This window comes from Salvelinus namaycush, unplaced genomic scaffold (assembly GCF_016432855.1).
Source record: "Salvelinus namaycush isolate Seneca unplaced genomic scaffold, SaNama_1.0 Scaffold893, whole genome shotgun sequence".
Lineage (NCBI taxonomy): Eukaryota > Metazoa > Chordata > Actinopteri > Salmoniformes > Salmonidae > Salvelinus > Salvelinus namaycush.
Window position 1 is genome coordinate 40,004 of NW_024061634.1, and position 6,933 is coordinate 46,936.

General features: G+C 37.2%; 1 long non-coding RNA gene across 2 annotated transcripts; it reads right to left on the reverse strand.

Moving 5' to 3' along the window:
• Positions 1-1,361: 1,361 nt before the first annotated feature.
• Positions 1,362-6,339, reverse strand: LOC120043300. 2 transcript variants are annotated; one of them, XR_005476398.1, is made up of 2 exons: positions 4,572-6,339; positions 1,362-4,135 (listed from the first exon to the last, which is right to left on the reverse strand). It is a non-coding gene; the product is annotated as an uncharacterized LOC120043300 (long non-coding RNA). The 2 variants fall into 2 exon arrangements; XR_005476397.1 differs by having other exon boundaries at positions 1,362-4,530.
• Positions 6,340-6,933: the final 594 nt, after the last annotated feature.

The window sequence follows — 6,933 nt, forward strand, 5'->3', positions numbered from 1 at the left end:
TTAGTTCTACATTCACCAGGTTGTCATTGTACTCCTCTCTGTGATAGTAGCCAGGTGGCTCTCCGCTTTTTCTCCTTGAATGAAGGAATCGCTGCAATACATCGGGATTATTGTACAAACCGATGCGAAACAGATGGCATCTGCGGTGTCGCTGGTTGTAAAGTGTTAATTATTAATCCCGCCGTTGTTTTACATTTTTTATTTTACAGTTATTTTACAGTTTTATTCCCTGATATGATTCCTTCATTCCTCCATCTCGTCCTCTCTCTCTCTCTGGGCCCCGGTCTGTCCGTGTGTCAGTGACTCCCCAGTTCTTCGCCCCTTCTCATTCCTTCCGTCTATCTGATAGGGAAAATCTGCATTCACTGCCGTCTGGAGCCTGACGCCGGCCGTGCGGTGGTTCCTACCAGGGCGCATGCGCGTTACTTCTCACAAATGCCGAAAACACCCCTCGTTTAAAAAAACAAAAAATGGCACCCAGGTCAGACGTGCCTTCGTGCGCATGTCCCATTATCACACACTCAGTCACGCACGGGAGACGAGCACGAACACAATTTAAGATGACGGATATCAAGACGTGAATCACTCATCCACTACCTCTCCATACCCTGTTCAATTGTATTACAAAGATACTTATATTGTCCTACCACAACTTTTGAGAAATGAGCAAGTGGTTGTTGTATAAAAGGGGAAATACTCAAGACGTGTTGCTGAAACAGGTGCTGTGGGTTTTTATAATGGTTTCTACATAACCTAAATGCTGACGTCAACAAACTGAGTTTGAAATAGCAAACGGGAGGCAGAAAAAAAAACATTTCATTCACATAAATCCTTCACTTTCAAAGAAGAAAATACATTTTAGTCGTGTTGATATTCACTATCATACAGCACTGTCAGGTGGTCTAATGTCATCCTCACTCAGTAGTTTTGGTAATAAAATGTTTAAACTCCTAATAGCCCTTAGCCATGATATATTGGCCATATACCACCCCCATCAGGTCTTTTTGCTTAAATCTCTAGTAACCGAAAGGTTGCCAGATCAAATCCCCGAGCTGACAAGATTAAAATCTGTCGTTCTACCCCTGAACAAGGCCGTTAACCTGCTGTTCCCTGGTAGGTCGTCATTGTAAATAAGAATTTGTTCTTAACTGACCTGCCTAGATAAATAAAGGTAAAATAAAATATGTCAACATAAAGGAGAGCAAAACCAATGGAAGGTGCTCTAACTGTGAAACATCAGCATGTATCAACACATTGAACAACAGAGCAGTTTGGGTAATAAATATATATCTTTATTCGCACTTCATTAGTTAAAGAATGCAACAACAAAAAAGTTATCAATAATAAAAAAAACACTTCAAAACATGACAACTGTTTTTTATTTTCCAAATAACTCAAACTTGTTTAATATAAAAGCAGGTTTGAGGTCAATTCGAATTGAAGTCAGGAAGTAAACTGTAATTCAGGAAGTAAACTGTAATTCCAATTCAATAATAATTTTTTTTTTTAAAAGGGCATCTATTTTCAATTATTTCTAAGTAAACTTAAAAAAAAAAAAAATGTATATGAAAACTTATTTAAAAAAAATTGCAATTTTAAATTCATATCACTTCCTTAATAAGTCACTGACTTTAATACAAAACGAACCCCAACTCTAATACATAGTACAGTCTTTCATCTTTGAAAAAGATGATACCTGCAGCAGGGGAAACCACTGTCCGCCCCCAGCATCGTTGTTATTGGTTGATGAAGCTGTGGAGCACCAAGGGAAAATAAATAGCAGTACATATTGCTGCTGTTCTAAACCACACGTGCAATGATGTCAGAGGGGGGAAAACTATGTTGGTTGTTTACAATCACTTTGTTGTTGTTGTTGTTGTAATATCTCAAACAGACGCGGCAGTTTGAGTAGATTACAGCTTTAAAAGGATGTGTGTGTAGCGGTAACTGACAAAACAAAGGAAACACCAGCCGTTAGGCCGCCACGAGCCGTTAGGCCGCCACGAGCCGTTAGGCCGCCACGAGCCGTTAGGCCGCCACGAGCCGTTAGGCCGCCACGAGCCGTTAGGCCGCCACGAGCCGCTAGGCCGACACGAGCCGTTAGGCCGACACGAGCCGTTAGGCCAATCCCTCTCCTCTTCCAAACCCACCACCAGAGAGTATAGACAGACTTGTCTGTAGAACAGAGATGGTTATATTGTAGGACACCAGAGAGTATAGACAGACTTGTCTGTAGAACAGAGATGGTTATATTGTAGGACACCAGAGAGTATAGACAGACTTGTCTGTAGAACAGAGATGGTTATTGTAGGACACCAGAGAATATAGACGTATAGACAGACCAGAGATGATGGTCAGTGCCATGTTTATTGCTAACTGGGGGGGGGGGTAGTGTACATTTACTTAATACTTGATCTCAATCAATCTATCGATCTTTTGATTGATTGATAGTTGATGGGACTCCTTCTCAATCTAACAGTCTAAAACATGTAACCAGGAGTAACCATGTAACCAGGAGTAACCAGGAGTGGAATTGAAGGAGGGGAAAAAGGCAAGTCACCACTGTTGTATTACTGGGCATTCAGCTCAAAAATGTGAAGATTTGTACATGTCAGTTCCACCCCTGTATGTAACCCATAACCACCAGAAACGCTTCCAAGAAAAACACAACACCCTTCCACAAATAAATACGACTAAGAAAACAATAAACAATAGCAGGACAGCTCAAAGGGTTAAACTAGAGTTCATGATATCATAGCCTAACAGGCAGCCGGTGACAGGCAGCCGGTGACAGGCAGCCGGTGACAGGCAGCCGGTGACAGGCAGCCGGTGACAGGCAGCCGGTGACAGGCAGCCGGTGACAGGCAGGTAAGGTCGGGCATTAGGGAATTTCATTCTAAAAGATGTTCTGGACTAGCCAATCAGCAATGACCAATGCCTTGGGGGTTGGACCAATATAGCAGCTGAAGATGGGACCCTAAGCATGATGGGATGTGAATTGCTTAATTAACTCAGGAACCACACCTGTGTGGAAGCATCTGTTTTTCAAATGTTTCCTTTCTTTGGCAGTTACCTGTATCTTAACTATGCATTTTGACCTAAACTATTATGTGTATATTGATAGGACAACATCTACATGTTTTACCGACAGATATGTGGATATAATCCCATGGAAACCAATCCATTTGAGTGGCAGCCTTTCTTGACTCAAAAACCAATTCAACATTTCCATCTCTGACATTTCATTAACGGTTGAAAAGGTATAAACCTTCCATCTGAGGCCTTTCAAACAACCATTACTAAAGACAACCATTACTAAAGACAACCATTACTAAAGACAACATTACTAAAGACAACTATTACTAAAGACAACATTACTAAAGACAACATTACTAAAGACAACTATTACTAAAGACAACCATTACTAAAGACAACTATTACTAAAGACAACTATTACTAAAGACAACCATTACTAAAGACAACCATTACTAAAGACAACATTACTAAAGACAACTATTACTAAAGACAACATTACTAAAGACAACCATTACTAAAGACAACATTACTAAAGACAACCATTACTAAAGACAACATTACTAAAGACAACTATTACTAAAGGACAACCATTACTAAAGGACAACCATTACTAAAGACAACTATTACTAAAGACAACTATTACTAAAGACAACCATTACTAAAGACAACATTACTAAAGACAACCATTACTAAAGACAACCATTACTAAAGACAACATTACTAAAGACAACATTACTAAAGACAACTATTACTAAAGACAACCATTACTAAAGACAACTATTACTAAAGACAACTATTACTAAAGACAACCATTACTAAAGACAACTATTACTAAAGGACAACCATTACTAAAGACAACTATTACTAAAGGACAACCATTACTAAAGACAACATTACTAAAGACAACTATTACTAAAGACAACTATTACTAAAGACAACTATTACTAAAGGACAACCATTACTAAAGACAACTATTACTAAAGGACAACCATTACTAAAGACAACATTACTAAAGACAACTATTACTAAAGGACAACCATTACTAAAGACAACCATTACTAAAGACAACATTACTAAAGACAACCATTACTAAAGACAACTATTACTAAAGACAACTATTACTAAAGACAACCATTACTAAAGACAACATTACTAAAGACAACTATTACTAAAGACAACCATTACTAAAGACAACATTACTAAAGACAACTATTACTAAAGACAACCATTACTAAAGACAACATTACTAAAGACAACTATTACTAAAGGACAACCATTACTAAAGACAACTATTACTAAAGACAACCATTACTAAAGACAACATTACTAAAGACAACTATTACTAAAGACAACCATTACTAAAGACAACATTACTAAAGACAACCATTACTAAAGGACAACCATTACTAAAGACAACCATTACTAAAGACAACTATTACTAAAGACAACATTACTAAAGACAACCATTACTAAAGACAACATTACTAAAGACAACTATTACTACAGGCACAATGACAACCATTACTAAAGACAACCATTACTAAAGACAACATTACTAAAGACAACCATTACTAAAGGACAACCATTACTAAAGACAACCATTACTAAAGACAACTATTACTAAAGACAACATTACTAAAGACAACCATTACTAAAGACAACATTACTAAAGACAACTATTACTACAGGCACAATGACAACCATTACTAAAGACAACCATTACTAAAGACAACTATTACTAAAGACAACCATTACTAAAGACAACTATTACTAAAGACAACCATTACTAAAGACAACCATTACTAAAGACAACTATTACTAAAGACAACTATTACTAAAGACAACTATTACTAAAGACAACTATTACTAAAGACAACCATTACTAAAGACAACTATTACTAAAGACAACTATTACTAAAGACAACCATTACTAAAGACAACATTACTAAAGACAACTATTACTAAAGACAACCATTACTAAAGACAACTATTACTAAAGACAACATTACTAAAGACAACTATTACTAAAGACAACCATTACTAAAGACAACATTACTAAAGACAACTATTACTAAAGACAACCATTACTAAAGACAACATTACTAAAGACAACTATTACTAAAGACAACTATTACTAAAGGACAACCATTACTGAAGACAACCATTACTAAAGACAACATTACTAAAGACAACTATTACTAAAGACAACTATTACTAAAGACAACATTACTAAAGACAACATTACTAAAGACAACTATTACTAAAGACAACTATTACTAAAGGACAACCATTACTAAAGACAACTATTACTAAAGACAACTATTACTAAAGACAACCATTACTAAAGACAACATTACTAAAGACAACTATTACTAAAGACAACTATTACTAAAGGCACAATGACAACCAGCTATCTGGGGAAGATTGACTCTTAACGGGTCCAAAACACATATCTTTAACTTCACAGAGATTTATCGTATTTTTTTGTTGACAATTTCAAATCGTTTCTTGTTGGGGTTTGATCTATGTAGACATACATGTTGAATGTGAGAAGTAGTTCACCATTAAAATGATCTACACGAGCCAATCAAGTCCTTCAAAATCAATTCCTAATTCATCCCAATACTGAATGTTGCACCACCAAACTTTTCCAATAACAAATGAACATTTTGTCTTTACAGCACTTTACAGCACTTTCATGTCTGTCTAAATGCAACACAGAAATAATAACATATTCTATGGAGGGACACTGATCACTTTTTAGTGGTATTTCACCTTAGAGGAAGTGAAAACATGAGGATAATAACATTACGATGACAATATTGGTACCAAAAAAATTAAATAATAAAAGTGTACTTCAAAAGCAACATGTTTTTGTCGTCTGTACAAAGAGAGAACCTTGTGACTGACTGTATGCAGACACCTCCCATCGTTTTTTTTTTTTGTTGCAAAAACGTTTTGGTACAGTGTGCACTAATGAATATGACCCAGGAGTGGCAGGACACTGATAATAAGGGTTAACACTGAAGGTTTGGGCAATATTAGTGTTGCTAACTAGTTTAATACTGTATCCTTTTCACACTGCCTGCCTCACTTTCAGCATAGGACCTGAACTAGCTATCCATGGATTATAGTGCAAAACATGACAATGAACACAAACGGAACAGAAAACCATCCAAGCCACTCGTAAAAATGTAAGGCAACACTTACAAAGTGTATTTGGAAAAAATTCAGACACCTTCACTTTTTTTTTTTTTTTTTACGTTACAGCCTTACTCTAAAATGTATTAAAATGTTATTTAATGATGAAGCAAAAAACAGGTTTCGATTTTTTTTTTCAAAACTGAAGGGTATTCAGGCCTTTTACTCAGTACTTTTTTGGGCGAACTCCAAGCGGGCTGTCATGTGCCTTTTACTGAGGAGTGGCTTCCGTCTGGCCACTCTACCATAAAGGCCTGATTGGTGGAGTGCTGCAGAGATGGTTGTCCTTCTGGAAGGTTCTCCCATCTCCACAGAGGAACTCTGGAGCTCTGTCAGAGTGACCATCGGGTTCTTGGTCACCTCCCTGACCAAGGCCCTTCTCCCCCGACAAACCTCTTCCATTTAAGAATGATGGAGGCCACTGTGTTCTTGGGGACCTTCAATGCTGCAGAATGTTTTGGTACCCTTCCCCAGATCTGTGCCTCAACACAATCCTGTCTGAGCTCTACGGACAATTCCTTCGACCTCATGGCTTGGTTTTTGCTCTGACATGCACTGTCAACTGTGGGACCTTATATAGACAGGTGTGTGCCTTTCCAAATCATGTCCAATCAATTGAATTTACCACAGGTGGACTCCAATCAAGTTGTAGAAACATCTCAAGGATGATCAATGGAAACAGGATGCACCTGAGCT